The sequence below is a fragment of the Eptesicus fuscus genome, chromosome 1, assembly GCF_027574615.1.
Source record: "Eptesicus fuscus isolate TK198812 chromosome 1, DD_ASM_mEF_20220401, whole genome shotgun sequence".
NCBI lineage: Eukaryota > Metazoa > Chordata > Mammalia > Chiroptera > Vespertilionidae > Eptesicus > Eptesicus fuscus.
In genome coordinates, this window is record NC_072473.1 from 61,916,823 (window position 1) to 61,932,671 (window position 15,849).

Genomic DNA, 15,849 nt, shown 5'->3' on the forward strand with positions numbered 1-15,849 from the left:
GATGCTCCACATTCTTTCCTCTCCCCCCATTCTTTACTGCCCCCCCCCTTCTCCGAAGCAGGTGGAAGGCTTCCCACTCACTTCCTAGGCATGCTCTGCTATGGGGCAGGGTGTAGCGAGCTTGCTTTTGGGTCAAGGAAGGAGCAGTAGTCACTGCCTCTGAAGTGTGAAGGCCGCCTGAGCGAGGCCCATTAGCACTGGGTGCTTCTCTGAATCATGTCAGTCAGTCCAGTACCCTGCAGTGCAGCACCCCTTCACTGAGGTGGCTCCACCCCTCAACCCCCGCCTCAGTGGTGAGGGTCCTTGCCCCTCTGCCAGGAGTCCTTCCATGCCCCTTGATCCCTGGCTGGGCCCACCCACATCTTGGGGGCACTGCAGAACCTCTGTCTCTCTGCAGATGAGGCAGATCCCTGCCCTAGGTCTCCGCAAAGCTATGAATCTGTGGCCGGAGGCCTGGTCTGGGTCTCAGCAACCACATGCCTGCAATGTTCCCAGGGACACTGGGAGCGGCTGGGCGAGTCCTGCCACGCCCCCCCAGGGTGGCGATCTCCCCAGGGACCCCCAGGAGCGGCTGGCTGGGCCCGGCCACGCCCCCCCCAGGGTGGCGATCTCCCCAGGGAGCCCTGGGAGCGGCTGGCTGGGCCCGGCCACCCCCCCCCACCCCAGGGACCCCCAGGAGCAGCTGGCTCGGCCTGGCCATGCCCCCCCAGGGTGGCGATCCCCCCTGGGACCCCCGGGAGCGGCTGGCTGGGCCCGGCCACGCCCCCCCAGGGTGGCGATCGCCCCCGGGACCCCCGGGGAGCAGCTGGCTGGGCCCGCCCCCAGCCTCTCGCAGGCCCAATCATGGGCATAGCGGAGGTGCGGTCAATTTGCATGTGTCTCTATTATAAGGTAGGATCCCTAGGTAGATCCAAGATATTCTATATTAATAATTTATCATTTAGCAAATATTGGTTGCCTATTATGTCAGCCACTATTTTAATTGCTGGAGATAAAAATAGAAAGTCTCTTTTATGGAGCTTATATTCAAGTGAGGATGAGGAAAACATAATAAGTGTCAAGATGAACAATAAGGCAGGCTAGGGGGATAAACTAGAGAATAACATGGTATGATCAGGGAAATCTTCCATGCATTTGAGCAGAGATTTGAATAAAGTGAAGAAAAGAATATGTGGCTACCTGGGAGGATAATGTTCCAGACAGAGGGAATAATACAAAGGCTCAAAGGCAGGAGCACAGTTCATGTATTCAAAAAATAGGAAGGGTCCCTGGCCAGTGTGACTCAGTAAGTTGGGGCATCATCCTGTACACTGAAAGGTTGCATGTACCAGAGTTGCAGGCTTGATCCCCAGTAGGTGGTATGCAGGAGGAAGCTGATTGATGTGCTCTCACACTAATGGTTCTCTTTCTTCTTTTCCATTCCTCTTTATCTAAAAGTCAATAAAAAAAGAGAAAGAAATGAAACAGGAAGGTGGCTACAATGATTGTAGTCCAAAAAGGTTTGGAAACACTTTATTAGAGTTGCCTATCAAATGTGAATGTTTATAATTAAGAAGCAGGAGAATGGAAACATTGGTATCCAAAAAACAAATTTTTTTCTCAGATGCTTCTTCATGGAATGCCTCTGTCCTCTACTATCCATAATTCTCTCAAAGACAGAAATAATCTCTTACTAATTTTCCTCAGTACTTGTCAGATACAAAACCAGTATGAATTGATGAATTGAATCATGTGAGGAGCATATTTTATTGTTTCCTCTGGCCTCCTAACTTCTACAAAATAGCTGAAGCTAAGTTCAAAGATTATGAACTCAAATTTTGAATAGAGATATTAATATTAGCAACTTAGTTTCACTGATGTAGCTGAATAGATGATTCAGACTCCACAAAATAGTATGAACTCCAAAATCTAGGGTCAAACACCCTAAATGTGATAAATGTACTATGGTGATTATAGTGAAAGAAAATGAACTTTCATATGATTTTCAAATACTATTGAATATTAAGATTAATGGCTACATGTGTTATGAATTTAAGGAATCTGAAATCTAATTGATCTTCCAGATAGAAAGTTATCTTTGAACTCCATTTATGTGAAAAGTGTTTAAGTTTAACTTTTGGAGCCAGTGAGACTTACCTGAGATTCAGAACACATTCTTTGATCACTGAAAATGTGTCTCCCTTATTACCAATATTTAAATGGACACTTCATAACTACCAATTTGTATAGAATATGGAACATTGTCAATAATCTATACTAATAAAAGGGTAATATGCTAATTAGACCAGGAGACCTTCCGGACATCCTTCCGGACAAAGCCATGGTGGCACGGCTGAGGCAGAGGCAGGTTAGGGGTGAACAGGCCAGCAGAAGGGGGGGGCAGTTGGGGCAAGCAGGCTGGCAGGGGGGGCAGTTGGGGGTGAGCAGGCCAGCAGGAGTGAGCAGGTGGGGATGAGAAGGCCAGCAGGGGGGGGCAGTTGGGGGTGATCAGGCTGGCATGGGGGTGCAGTTGGGGGTGAGAAGGCCAGCAGGAGGAGCAGTTGGGAGCGATCAGGCTGGCAGGGAGGAGCAGTTGGGGTGAGCTGGCTGGTAGGGGGGCAATTGAGGGTGAGCAGGCTGGCAGAGGTGGGGCAGTTAGGGGTGATCAGGCTGGAAGGCAGGGACAGTTGGGGGCAATCAGGCTGGCAAGCAGAGTGGTTAGAGGCAATTAGGCAGGCAGGCAGGTGAGTGGTTAGGAGCCAGTGGTCCCGGATTGCGAGAGGGATGTCCAACTGCTGGTTTAGGCCCGAGCCCACATGCCCCGAGGAGTCCCAGATTGGAGAGGGTGCAGGCCTGGGCTGAGGGACACCACCCCATGCATGAATTTCATGCACTGGGCCACTAGTCTCTCTATATAAAAAGCCAGCGATCATAATGCCCATAATGACCATAATGATTGGTCTCTATGATGCCCACTGTGGCCAGCAAACCAGGAGACCAGGGGGTGGGGCCACCAGCCAACCTCACAGCCCCTCCCCTCTGCTGGCCTTCCCCTGATCAGACTCTCCCACCCTAATCAAGAGCTGGCCAAAGGCCAAACACCCCCTCCCTTTCCCCCGGCCCGCCCTGCCCCTGATCAGCCCGCCCCACCATGATAGGCCCGTAGCCCCTTCCCCTGGCTGGCCCACCCCTGATCGCACCCCCCCACTCCAATAGGGAATAGGGATGGCCAGCCAATCTCCTGCAGCCCCTCCTCCTGGCCACCCCACCCCTGATTGCACCCCACCCAAATAGGGGGCAGGGCCAGCCCGCCAACCTCCTGCATCTCCTCTCCCTGCCTGACCCTACCCCAGATGGGTCCCCCACCCCACCAAGGGCAAGGCCAGCTAGCCAACCACCCATGGCCCCTCCCCCAGGTCGCTGGCCCCTGATCATCACCTCCCACCCCACTTGGGGGTGGGGCCGGCTGGCCCACTGCCCACATCCCCTCCCCATTGCTGGCCCTGCCCCCAATCAGCCCCCAAACCCCAATCAGGGGTGGGGCCTGCTGGCCAATTGCCTGCGACCCCTTCCCCCAGCCAGCCTGGCCCTGATTGAGCCCCAATAGGGGCGGGCCGTCTGGCTAACCTCCTGCCATCTTCTCCTCTCAACAGGCCCAGCCCTGATCTGCCCCGATTGGGGCTCAGCCAACCAGACCCTACACACTGGGCCTCTAATATTATAATAATTACTAGAGGCCCAATGCACAAAATTCATGCACGAGTGGGGGGTCCCTCAGCCTTGACTGCACCCTCTCCAATCTGGGACCCCTTGGGGGATGTCTGACTGCAGGTTTAGGCCCAATCCCCGGCAGTCGGACATCCTTGTCACAATCCTGGACTGTTGGCTCCTAATCGCTCACCTGCCTGCCTGCCTGATCTCCCCTAACTGCCCCCCCGCCGCTGGCCTGATTGACTTCAACTGCCCCCCCTGCTGACCTGGTCACCCCTCATGGACCCCCCGCCAGCCTGTTCACCCCACACAGCCTGCTGTTCAGTCATTTGGTCATCCCTCACTAACCCCCCTGCCAGCTTAGTTGCTCCACACAACCTGCTGTTCAGTCGTTTCGTCATCCCTCACTAACCCCCCTGACAGTCTGGTCATAGGCAGCCATCTTGTGAAGGTGTGAGAGTTAATTTGCATATTACCTCTTTATCAGATAGGATGTGTGGTGTCAGATGGGTATTAGGTTTATTGGGGTGATCACTTTATAAGTTAGATAAATGTCTAATCACTGAGTTGTACACCTGAAGCTAACAATACTGTACTTCAACTGTAATTGAAAAATAAAAATTATTTTTAAAATGAATAAACAAACATTTTGTATATGTCAGATTCATGTGATTTTGGATAGCATTGGTTAATTCCCCAGAACCTGCCCACCTCTGAAAAAATAATATATTAAATTCTTTACAATTACAAAATTCTGGACAACTGTTGTGTATAATACATTAACAGAATCAGAGATTGGGAAGGGAGAGCAGAAGAGTGAGAACAACTAAAGAAGCTAGAAAAAGACAAAGAGGAGACCAAACTATATAATGAAAGGTTGTCACCTGAACTGATGGAAATGGCCAAGAAACTTTTTTTAAAACATGGAAATATTTCTTTTTAAATTATATATTTAGTGTATTATATAACTCCTCTTACTAACAATAGTGTTTAATAAATGTTCATAACACAGATTTATTTCATGTGTGTGTCATTGGGTTGTGGGGGACAATGCCATTTGGAATTAAAGAAAGATACAGAATGGAGACTGAGAATGCAGCAGAAGTTGGAAATAAGAGTCAGAGTTGACTGGGAGAAACAAGTCTTGAGAAAATTGTTTGTTTGTTTGTTTATTTATTTACTTATTTATTTATTTACTAGAGGCCTGGTGAACGAAATTCATGCACTCAAGGGCAAGGTCCCTCAACCCAGCCTGCATCCTCTCGCAGTCTGGGAGTCCTCAGGGGATTTCCAACTGCCATGGAGGCTGCACTTGCCAACCATAAGCCCAGCTTCTGGCTGAGCAGCGCTCCCCCTGTGGGAGCGCACTGACCACCGGGGGGGCAGCTCCTGCATTGAGTGTCTGCCCCCTGGTGGTCAGTGCCCGTCATAGTGACTTGTCGTTCGCCATTCAGTTGATTTGCATATTAGCTTTTTATTATGTAGGATTTATTGTTAATCTTCACCTGAGGATATTTTTCCATTGATTTTTAGAGAGAGTGGGAGGGAGAGAGAGAGAGACATTTTAAAGAAACATTAATGTGAAAGAGACACATCTATCGGTTGTTTTCACACATACCCAAACGAGGACCAGGGATCACATCTGAAACCAAGGTATGTGCCCTTGGCCAGAATCAAACCCGGGACCTTTCAGTCCCTAGTCTGATGCTCTTTCTGCTGAGCCAAACTGGCTGTGGCAATCTTGATAAATTTAGATAAATCTTTACCATTAGACTTTCCAAAAGAAAAAAAAAGATATTTGAACTGATTTTATCTTGGTTTAATAAAGAGAGTGATGCCAGCTGGCATCTGGGTGAAAAGTATCCAAAATAGCAGATATAAAAACAAGTATTTGTTGCATGCAAGTCCCTGTGCTGGAGCTGAGGGAACATAAAATGCTATGGTTGCATGTACTATTTTTTTTCAATATTGCACTGTGTTATGATGGAACTTGGCAGAAATGGCATTGAGAGGCTGCTTGAGGCCATAAGAAGAAAACATGTACTGCTTGAAAGCTGAGAGGCAGAATCAAGGGTATCTAGTGTTGGTATAAAAACAAAACCGTCCACACATGAAACCCATGTGTTCACATTGAGTAATGACACCTCAATAAAAATTTTAAAAACCTGTTTTTTAATATAAATTATCCAAGTAGAGCACCTTAACCCTGCTAGTTATCACTCACTTTCAAATACAAGTTACAACAAACCTTCCCTTTCAGTTGCCTAATACTCTAGTCTCTCTATGTAGAACAAGGTATGATCATATATTACTTTTTGTTGTGTGTGCTTCATTTTCTTTCTTTCTTTTTTGTCTAAAGTTTTACATATGTCTCCTTTTCCCCCAGTTGAACCCCTCCCAGCCATTCCCACTCCGATAAAGCCCCCACTGCCCCAGTTTCTGTGTCCATTGCTTATGCTAATATGCAGGCATACAAGTCCTTTGGTTGCTCTCTAACACCCCCCTCCCCTACCATTTGTTTCTGGATCTATTCTTATTAATCAAATTATGTTGATCATTATATCCCACATATGAGTGAGATCATGTGATATTTATCTTTCTCCGACTGGCTTATTTCACTTAAGCCTTAGCATAATGCTCTCCAGTTCCAACCATGCTGTTGCAAATGGTAAAAGTTCCTTCGTTTTTATAGCATCATAGTATTCCTTTTTAAAGAGACTACAGTAAATTCAATTATTTGGGAATACTAAAGAAATTGAATGTTGCCCTGACTGGTTTGGCTCAGTGGATAGAGCATCAGGCCATGGACTGAAAGGTCCCGGGTTTGATTCTGGTCCAGAGCATGTAACTTGGTTGCAGGTTCCATCCCCAGTAGGGGGCATGCAGGAGGCAGCTGATCAATGTTTCTCTCTCACTGATGTTTCTAACTCTCTATCCCTCTCCCTTCCTCTCTGTAAAAAGTCAATAAAAATACATTTATAAAAAAAATAAAGAAAGGGAGTGTTGTGGCTTATCAAATAATCCAAAGAAAATTAACTACTAGATTTAGGGTTGGATATTTACATGTAAGATTCAAAATGCGAATTCATCTCATTTATTGCTCCAAGTCATTTAAAGTGCCAGAAAAAAAAAAAATTAAGAAAAGAGTAAATCCCTGACAGCACTGGAATACAAGAGAGGGGACTCTAAGTTATTAGAAAGAGAACTTTCTGGAAAATTAAGAGTATATGGAATGGTGTCATATTTACTGAGAAACAGGAGAAGACCAATATCAACTGCTCAAAAAATGCTCAAGAAAAAAGCCTTTTGAAGGCAAGATAAACTCCCAATGTAGTGAGCACACACAGAAAGTTCAGAGGGTACCCTAGGAAAATTAGAGGCAATTAATAATGGCAGATATGGCCGAAACTGGTTTGGCTCAGTTGATAGAGCGTCAGCCTGCGGACTGAAGGGTCCTGGGTTCGATTCCGGTCAAGGGCATGTACCTTGCTTGCGGGCACATCCCCAGTATAGGGGGTGTGCAGGAGGCAGCTGATTGGTGTTTCTCTCTCATCGATGTTTCTAACTCTCTATCTCTCTCTCTTCCTCTATGTAAAAAATCAATAAAATATATTAAAAAAATAATGGCAGATATGGAGAAGGTATAAAGAGTAATAAAATCCTATCTAATAAAAGAGTAATATGCAAATTGACTGTCACACCAAGACACAAGATGGCCGCCCCCATGTTTCAATGATGGCTGCCCCATGTAGACACAAGATGGCCACCACAAGATGGCTGGCAGGGGAGGGCAGTTGTGGGCATTTAGGGGTGACCAGGCCAGCAGAGGAGGGCAGTTGGGGGTGACCAGGCCGGCAGAGGAGGGCAGTTGGGGGGGACCAGGCCTGCAGGGGAGGGCAGTTGTGGGTAATCAGGCCAGCAGGGAGGGCAGTTAGGGATGACTGGGCCAGCAGAGGAGGGCAGTTGGGGGAGACCAGGCCAGCAGGGGAGGGCAGTTGGGGGGGGGGGGGGCCAGACCTGCAGGGGAGGGCAGTTAGGGGTGACCAGGTCAGCACAGGAGGGCAGTTAAGGGCAACCAGGATGGCAGGGGAGGGCAGTTGGGGGCGACCAGGCCTGTAGGGGAGGGCAGTTAGGGGCAATTGGGCCAGCTGGGGAGCAGTTAGGCATCAATCAGGCTGGCAAAGGAGTACTTAGGAGGTGATCAGGCTGGCAGGCAGAAGTGGTTAGGGGCAATCAGGCAGAGGCAGGTGACCAGCAGTCCTGGATTGTGAGAGGGACTGAAGCGATCCTAGATTGGAGAGGGTGCAGGCTGGGCTGAGGGACCCCCCCATGCACGAATTTTGTGCACCGGGCCCCTAGTTATATATAATTAAATAGCGATTAATTTGAAAATATTTAGAATAAATCAATTGCTTTCTAGGGATATTTAAATTAAGTAATTCATGAAGAGGTAGACAATCTGAATATATTAATAATTATAGTAGAAGGGGTCAAAGTATAAACAATCTACCTGTCAAACTACATTAAGCCCAAACACATTTGTTAGATAACATAGAAAAAGACAAGCAGAAGCTATAAAAATCATTTTGAGGTTAGCACACCCTAATGGTAAGATCAGATAGCAGAATACAAAGATAAAGAATAGAGGAGGATGGAAATAAAGAAAATAACAGTTCAACCTCATTTAGAAATATAAATGACAAAATTTGAAATACATAATGAATAATATATTATCATTAAATAAGGTTATCATAGAAATTACAAGTATGGTTCAACATTAAGAAAATTAATTTGAAAGTTAAAGAAAAACACTCATACAAACATTTTAGCAAATGCCACAACATTTAATAAAATCCAATACTAATTCCTGATTGTAAAGAGGCACATGAAAGAAAGCAATGAAACAAGAAACCAACAAAATATAATCAAGTAAAAAATAAAGGCAACTCCTAAATGTGGTTAAAGGTATCTAATAGAAAGCTACAGCAATCATTATTCATTAAAAACAATCCCATTAATATCAAGAATAATATAATGATGTTTCCCCTGTTCAATATATTCAACATTGTTGAAGAGTTCAAGACTAATACAATCAAAAGGAAGTGATAATGTATAAATATTGAAAAATAAGTCCACAAATCATGATTATTTGCAGACATTATGATCATTTTCCTAGAAAGTCCACAAAAATCAGTTGAAAAACTGAGAAGCAATGAAAACTATATAAAATTATAAAAATGCAAAGAGTCATAGCTTTCCTATATGCCAAAAATAATCAATTTGGTAATATCATGAAAACAGATCCCATTCTCAATAGCAGCAAATCTATATATAACTATTAACTATTAAAATAACCTGAAAAATAAGTATTCTATTAAAATATGCATAAGGTGTACGAGAAGAAAACAATAGAACTTTTCTAACAAATAAAAAGAATACAAAAAAAAAAATGGAGAGATATAAGCCATACCTGGAAGGGGAAGATTTAATAATTAAAGAAGTAAAATTTGCCCTAGCCAGTCTCTCTGACATTGATGTTTCCTTCTCTCTGTCTCTACCCCTCCCTTCCACTCTCTTTAAAAATCAATGAAATAAAATATCTTGGGTGAAGATTAACACACAAAGGAAAAGAGTAAAATATCCAAAATTAGTCTATAAATTCAATTCTATTACAATCTAATATCAAAGGGAATATTTTAACTTCACAGATTTGTTCAAAAGCTTTCAAGCAGAGAAAAAAAAAATACACAGGAAATTTTTGAAAAATAATAGAGGGCACTTTGTCCTCTGTAGTAGTTTGAACTGTAGTAGGTTGAATGGTGGCTCCCAAAAAGATATGTCCACATCCTTATCCCCAGAACCGTTGACTGCTACCTTACTTGAAAAAAGAAAAAGGTCTTTGCAGAGTATTCAATTAATTACTATAAGATGACAAAATGATTCAGGATTATATATTAACTATAGGCCCGGTACATGAAATTTGTGCGCGGGGGTGTGTGTCCCTCAGCCCAGCCTGTACCCTCTCCAATCTGGGACATCCCTCTCACAATCCAGGACTCCTGGCTCCCAACTGTGGGCCTGCCTGCCTGCCTGATTGCCCTTAACCGCTTTTGCCTGCCAACCTAATCACCCCCTAACCACTCCCCTGCCAGCTTGATCAACACCTAATTTCTCCCCTGCCGGCCTGATTGCCCCTAACTGCCCCCACCTGCTGGCCTGGTCACCCCTAACTGCCCTCCCCTGCCAGCCTGGTTGCCCCTAACTGCCCTCCCCTGCAGACCTGGCCCCCCCCAACTGCCCTCCCATGCAGGCCTGGTCGCCCCCAGCTGCCCTCCCCTATAGGCCTGAGTCCCCCCCAACTGTCCTGTCCTGTTGGCCTGGTCTCCTCAACTGCCCTCCCCTTGCAGGCCTGGTCCACCCCAACTGCCCTCCCATGCAGACCTGGTCCCCCCCAACTGCCCTCCCCTGCATGCATGGGTCCCCCCCAACTGTCCTGCCCTCCTGGTCTGGTCTCCCCAACTGCCCTCCTCTGCCAGCCCACTCACCCTTAACTGCCCTCCCCTGCAGGCCTGGGTTCCTCCCAACTGTCCTCCCCTGCAGGCCTGGTTGCCCCAACTGCCCTCCCACGCAGGCCTGCCCCCCCCAACTGCCCTCCCATGCAGACCTGGTCCCTCCCAACTGCCCTCCCCTGCAGGCCTGGTCACCCCCAACTGCCCTCCCCTGAAGGCCTGGGTCCCCCCCAACTGTCCTGCCCTGCTGGCCTGGGTCCCCCACAACTGTCGTCCCCTGCAGGCCTGGTTTTCCCAACTGCCCTCCCATGCAGAAATGGTCCCCCCCCCCAACTGCCCTCTGCTGCAGGCCTAGTCACCCCAACTGCCTTCCCCTGAAGGCCTGGGTCCCCCCCAACTGTGCTGCCCTGCTGGTCTGGTCTCCCCAACTTCCCTCCTCTGCCAGCCCGGTCACCCCTAACTGCCCTCCCCTGCTGGCTTGTGTCCCCCCCAACTGTCCTCCCCTGCAGGCCTGGTCTTCCCCAACTGCCCTCCTCTGCTGACCTGGTCACCCCTAACTGCCCACCCCTGCTGGCCTGATTGCCCACAACTGCCCTCCCCTGCTGGCTTGTGTCCCCCCCAACTGTCCTCCCCTGCAGGCCTGGTCTTCCCCAACTGCCCTCCTCTGCTGACCTGGTCACCCCTAACTGCCCTCCCCTGCTGGCCTGATTGCCCACAACTGCCCTCCCTTGCAGGCCATCTTGTGGCGGCCATCTTGTGTCCACATGGAGGCAGCCATGTTTGACCACATGGGGGTGGCCATCTTGTGTGTTGGAGTGATGGTCAATTTGCAAATTACCCTTTATTAGATAGGATGGACCCTATATTCAGTGACAAGTGTTCTTATGAGTGAGGCAGGAGATTACAGAGGCAAAAGAGGCCACGTGAAGATGAAAACAAAGATTGGAGTGATGTAGCCACAAGCCAAAAAAATCCTAGGGACACCAGAAGCTGACCGATTCAAGGAACTATCCCTTAGAGCTTCTGGCAGAAGTATGGCTCTGCCAACACCTTGATTTTGGACTTCTGACATCCAGAACTGTGAGACACACAAACCACCCAGTTTGTAGTCATATGTAATAGAAGCCACAGGAAACATATAAATCCTTCCAAGATATCAACACCTACAATAGAGATATTAGTAATTAAAAGTGTTTGGTACTGGGACCAAACAGAAAAAGCAATCAAAGAAAACAGATCCATTTTATATAGGCATTAATATGTGACAAAAGAGGTTATTTATATAAGTAGAGAAATTATGGTATATTTAATAAACTATTTTGGGCACTAGGACAACTTTTTAAAAAAATCTCAGCTGGAGCACAACAAGGAAATTTTTTAGAAAATGAATAAGTAGTTTAGAGTTAGAGTGTCTTACTTTATTTATATTTTATGTTTTATTGATTTTTTTTTTCAGAGAGGAAGGGAGAGAGATAGAGAGTTAGAAACATTGATGAGAGAGAAACATTGATCAACTGCCTCCTGCACACCTCCTACTGGGGATGTGCCTGCAACCAAGGTACATGTCCTTGACCGGAATCAAACCTGGGACTCTTCAGTCCACAGGCCAATGCTCTATCCACTGAGCAAAACTGGTTAGGGCTAGACTGTCCTACTTTTAATTCTGGTCCTTCGGTTGAGCAGCCTTGGAGAAATTACTTAGCTTCTCTCTCAGACTTTGTTTTCAAATTTGTAAAATGGACCCAATACCTGTTTTCATGGGTTCCTATTCCATTTGTGCCTTGTTTGTCTTTAAACTTGCTTTCCCACAATTACTCAAATTAAATCTAATTTTAAAAAATCAATCCCAAACTTACAACAAAAATAATTTTCTGATGAGATTAAAGGCTTAAGTGTAAAAAACAAAATGTGTTTTAAGAAATGCAGATTTGTTTATAATCTTGATATAGGAAAGGGCTTCTTATGCAAGACACTGAACTCAAAGGCTGAAAAGAAGATTCAGCTGGGCACTGAACATGTTGATCACCTAAAATATGTGGAAGAGCAAAGCACCAAGAAGAGTCAAGGCAGCATAAAAGAATAAGTTGGAGGGATGTGACCTACCAGATGTCAACACTTATTTTTAAAAGCACATTTTGGCGTTATGTAGTAAGTTGAATATGTGCATACCTTATAACTCAGCATTTCCTCTCTGAGGTATACCTTAAAATTTCTGTTATATGTACACTAAGAGACAGATGTAGAAAAATGTCTATAGCTTTGCTAACATAATAAATTCATGAGACAGGCGGTCTGGCATGGCGCAGAGAGATGGAGGTGACAGGGTTGTCGGCACCCACAGAGAGCATTTTCATCAGCAGCTTTTGCTCCTAGAAGCAGCTCATTTGCATTCTCATTATAGTTGAATTCACGTGTAAATTAGAGCTGGTGGTAGGTGTTGTGGAGCGAATGTGAGTGAACAACCACTGGAGTCCAGACCAAATTAAAATTTAAGGAGCCTTTATTAGCTGGCCGGCCAGCCAGCCAGCCAGCCAGTGACTACTCTGCCTTTCTCCACGCAGGGAGTCCAGAGAGCAGCCCTGACCCTTTGTCTAGGACCACTTTTAAGCACATTTACCACATCCTGTTTTTGCAGAGCAAGCAACCCAAGACAAAACAGTTTTTCCCAAGCAACGTCAGAGTCATGCCATTGACGACCATGTTATTTACAGGATCATCCTGTTCTTCAGAAAGCTGACAGTGTTCTATGAAAGAAGGCCTACGTGCTGGGAAGGGGCCATGAGACCATAACTCAAGGCCTGGCCTGGTGTCAGCACTGACAACTCTATCTGGGGCATAGTCCACGGCCTCTCTGGAATGGGCAAAAATTCCCACTCTCTAACATTAGGCAAACCTTACATCTTGCATGGAACTAGAGATGTGTGGAGCTGACAAGAAGTTCTACAGCAAGCTGGATCAGGAGGATGCACTCCTGGGCTCCTACCCTATAGATGACAGCTGCCACATCCATGTCATTGACCACAGTGGTGCCTGCCTTGGGGAGTATGAGGATGTGACCAATGTGGGAAAATATAGGATCTCACAAGAAGCCTATGAACAGAGGCAAGAATCACTCTGCTCCTTCCTGAATTGCAGCAAGCTAGGTAGATATAATGAAAAGGAGCAGGCAAAGCAAGAAACTGAGATCACCCAGCACCTCAGGGAGGAGAAGGCCCATGACAGTGTCATCCCTGTGGACAGTTGTTGTGAGGTACAGGCACCTGGGCAGCCTCCTCGCCGGGGTCATCGTCATGTATGTAGGCCTAACAGATTTCAAGTCTGGGTACTGGATTGGTATCCACTATGATGAGCCACTAGAGAAAAAAGATGGCACTGTGAATAGGAAACACTAATTCAAATGCCAGACCAACTACCATGCCTTCCTTAAGCCATCAGTTATGACACTGGGGGATTTTCCTGAGTCGGACTACAGTTTGGATGAGATGTGATGCCGAAGGAATTGTACTCTCTTGCTCCAGTTGACTAACCCACTTATTGCCCCTCCCTATGTGTGCCAATGGAGCTCTTCCCCTGACTCCATTTTTATTTGATTTGATTTTATTTATTTAATTATTTTATATTTTATTTTTACTTTTGTTAATCCTCACCCAAAGATATTTTTCCATTGATTTTTTTTTTTTTAAAGAGAGAGGAAAAGACAAAGAGAAACATCAATGTGAGAGAAACATATCAATTGGTTGCCTCCTGCATGAGTTCCAACCAGGGCAAGGGCCAGGGCCAGGGAGGAGCCTTCAACCAAGGTATTTGCCCTTGACTGGAATTGAACTGGGAACCTTTGGTCCACAGGCTTGACACTCTATCCACTGAGCCAAACTGACTAGGGCCCATTTTTATTTTATTACTTTTGTTCTTGCCATTGACTTTTGAGACTTGTATATTAAATTTGCCAGACATGAAAAAAAAAACAAAAAAACATGACATAGCCCAGCTAGTTTAACTCACTGTATTGTCCCATGCACCAAGAGGTCCCCAGTTTGATTCCTGGTAAGAACACATGCCCAGATTGTGAGCTCCATCCCTAGTGGGGGGATGTGCAGGAAGCATCTCTCTCATTGATGTTTCTATCTCTCTCTAGCTCTACCTTCTACTCTCTCTAAAAATCAATAAAACATATTTATAAAAAATACATGGGACAACCTTAATATTCAGTAATAGTGAAATATGTAAATTGTAGTGTATTAAAAAATGAATACAATAGTAAAAATAAATGACATGTATGAATATGGATGTAATGCAAATACATATTATTGGACAAAGAAAGCAAGCCACATAGGAATATATAGATATGACAGTTAATTTTATGTGTCAACTTAGCTCAGCCACAAGGTCCCTCAATATTTTGTCAAATGTTATTCAGCTGTTGCTGTGAGGATGTTTTTAAATGAGATTAACATCTAAATTGGTAGACTTTTAGTATAGCAGCTTTTCCTGTATAATGTGGATGGGCCTCTTCCAATCCATTTAAGCTCTCAACAGGAAAATAAGAACAGCTTACCTCAAGCAAGAGAGAATTCTCCAGTAGACTCCCTTTTGGACTTCATCTGCAACATCAGATTTTCCTGGTTCTATAGCAGACAGCCTTCAGATTTGAACTGGAAAATCAGCTCTCCTAGACCTCCAGCTTGTCATCCAACCCTGCAGATATTGAACTTACCAACATCCATAATCACATGTCCTAATTCCTTATTTAAAAATAAAAATGCACACACACACACACACACACACACACACACACACACACACACACACACAACCTATTGGTCTGTCTCTGTGGAGAACCCTGACTAATACAATAAAGTATGACTCCATTTATACAAAGTTCCAAAATAGGAAAAATAAATAATATGCTATTTGGGGATACATACTCGTACACAAATGGTAAAATTACAAAGAAAAGCAAGGGAATGATTAACAAAATATTCACGGTAGTGGTTACCCCATCAGAGAACACTGGGAAGTTAAATCAAACATAGGCCCACAGGAGCCTTCAAAGGTAACATAAATCTTCTGTATCTTAACTTGGGTTGTAGGAATCCCTTTCCACGTCCCGCGTGGTTCAGGGTTCCGGTTCAGGGTTCGAGTTCTGGAGAAGGGCCGCACACAAATGAAAGGAGACTTGAAGAAATTCAATTTGGCGACATGGGGGGCCAGGCGGTAGTCCAAATCTACTGGGAGAACTACTACCTGCTCTGGCCCTGCTATCCCTTTTATTGAGGCTTTGGGGAAAACATCTTAGCCAGGATAAACAGAAATTTACATGGAAAAACAAAGGTGGAGGCTGCTTCAGCTAACAATGTCTCAACTAAAGGGTGAGTGGTTAGAGCAATTAAGGTTGTTGACCAGCCTTCCTGGCTTCCTGTCAACATCTCTCTTTTAGTGAAACTGATTTGTTTCCGGCATTGGGTGTCAAGTTTTTTTCTTATTATTATTGTTCTTTAGCTTGTATAGATATATACATGTTTTTATAATCTTGAGGTGGGGGAAACTCTTTTAAAGGAGACAATAGATACCAGACTATAAGAGGAGAAAAATAAGTGAATTGGCTACATAAAAGTGATAAGTATTTTATGATATGATAATAGATACAGTA

The 15,849-nt window shown here is 45.2% G+C and overlaps 1 pseudogene; it reads left to right on the plus strand.

Moving 5' to 3' along the window:
* The first annotated feature begins 12,509 nt into the window (after window positions 1–12,509).
* On the plus strand, window positions 12,510–13,687 carry LOC129149200 (tubulin-folding cofactor B-like; annotated as a pseudogene).
* The last annotated feature ends 2,162 nt before the right edge of the window (window positions 13,688–15,849 follow it).